Source organism: Chrysochloris asiatica, unplaced genomic scaffold, assembly GCF_000296735.1.
Source record: "Chrysochloris asiatica unplaced genomic scaffold, ChrAsi1.0 scaffold00119, whole genome shotgun sequence".
Taxonomy (NCBI): Eukaryota; Metazoa; Chordata; class Mammalia; order Afrosoricida; family Chrysochloridae; genus Chrysochloris; species Chrysochloris asiatica.
Window position 1 is genome coordinate 9,522,804 of NW_006408637.1, and position 1,209 is coordinate 9,524,012.

Below are 1,209 nucleotides of genomic sequence, written 5' to 3' on the forward strand. Positions count from 1 at the left end.
TTGATGTTCAATCATTTCAAAGGTACCGTATGATCAAGAACTGATGAAGGAAGAAATCCAAGCTCCTCTGAAGGCTTTAGGAACTGACAGAGTACAAATTGAAGTGTGTCAACAGACTAAGTAGAACTGGAGTCACTCATTCATCTATGCCAAGAAATTTGGAAGACAGCTACCTGACCAATTGACTGGAAGAGATCCATATTTGTGCCCATTCCAAAGTCAGGTGACCCAACAGAATGCAGAAATCATTGAACAAAATCATTAGAATCTGTTATAGGGAAAAGAAAGAGACCTTGTCTTTAACTATATAAATATTATAGTGATTCTTTAATAAGTCTTAAACAGAAGTGGATACAAGACAAACACAAACATGGAGCACCCAGGTGAAGGGAATCTCGAAAGTTCCCTCTCCACATGGTGACCTTTTATAGGACACAGAGAACATAGGAATCTCCTCTCACAACCATGTCTGACAGCAGTAATCTATCACACACATGGCAGGCCTCCAGAAAGCACGTGGGAGACTATTGCAGATAGGAAAATCTATAACTTAGAGGCTTTCAAGGTCTAACATCAAAACCAGGTGGTTGTTTAAATGGGAGTCCACGAATGTTCCTTTGAGAAATGGGTGGGAGAAATACACTATGCTCTGGGGAGGATATTGGCACATAGGTTTTTTTTTTTTTCGGGGGGGGGTTGTAAGTTTTTATGTGAATTGAGTGAAAGTTTACGGGGCAGATCATCACTTTTACATTCAGCAAATCATACACCTTTTTTCATTACAATGATTATAATCTCCTCCATGTGCCATCAGTTAACAATATTTCTCTCGATTCATTTTACCTCTTTTTTTTTTTAAACACTCAGTCATGTATCCTAATTTACACTAATAAGGGCACTTTCTTCCAAGTCTGCTTCCTAGCCACCAGCTCTCAGTCCCTTTTTTCCCATGAATCTAGCTAGAGTCCTCAGCTGCTCCCTCTCTCCATGTCCTTATCTCTGGTGTTGCTGCTTCTCTAGATAAGGTCCCGCATTCTGCTTGTGCTCTTCTACCTTGATAGTCCTCAGGTCCTCTGTTTCTGAACTGTAAGATTAACTACTCCCCCGGCTTTGTTACAAAACTTCTACCTTTACAATTGTGACAGTCGCAATTAGTCATGATAACAGTTACTATTAAATCATAAGAATCTTATCCCCATCTCTTTACCA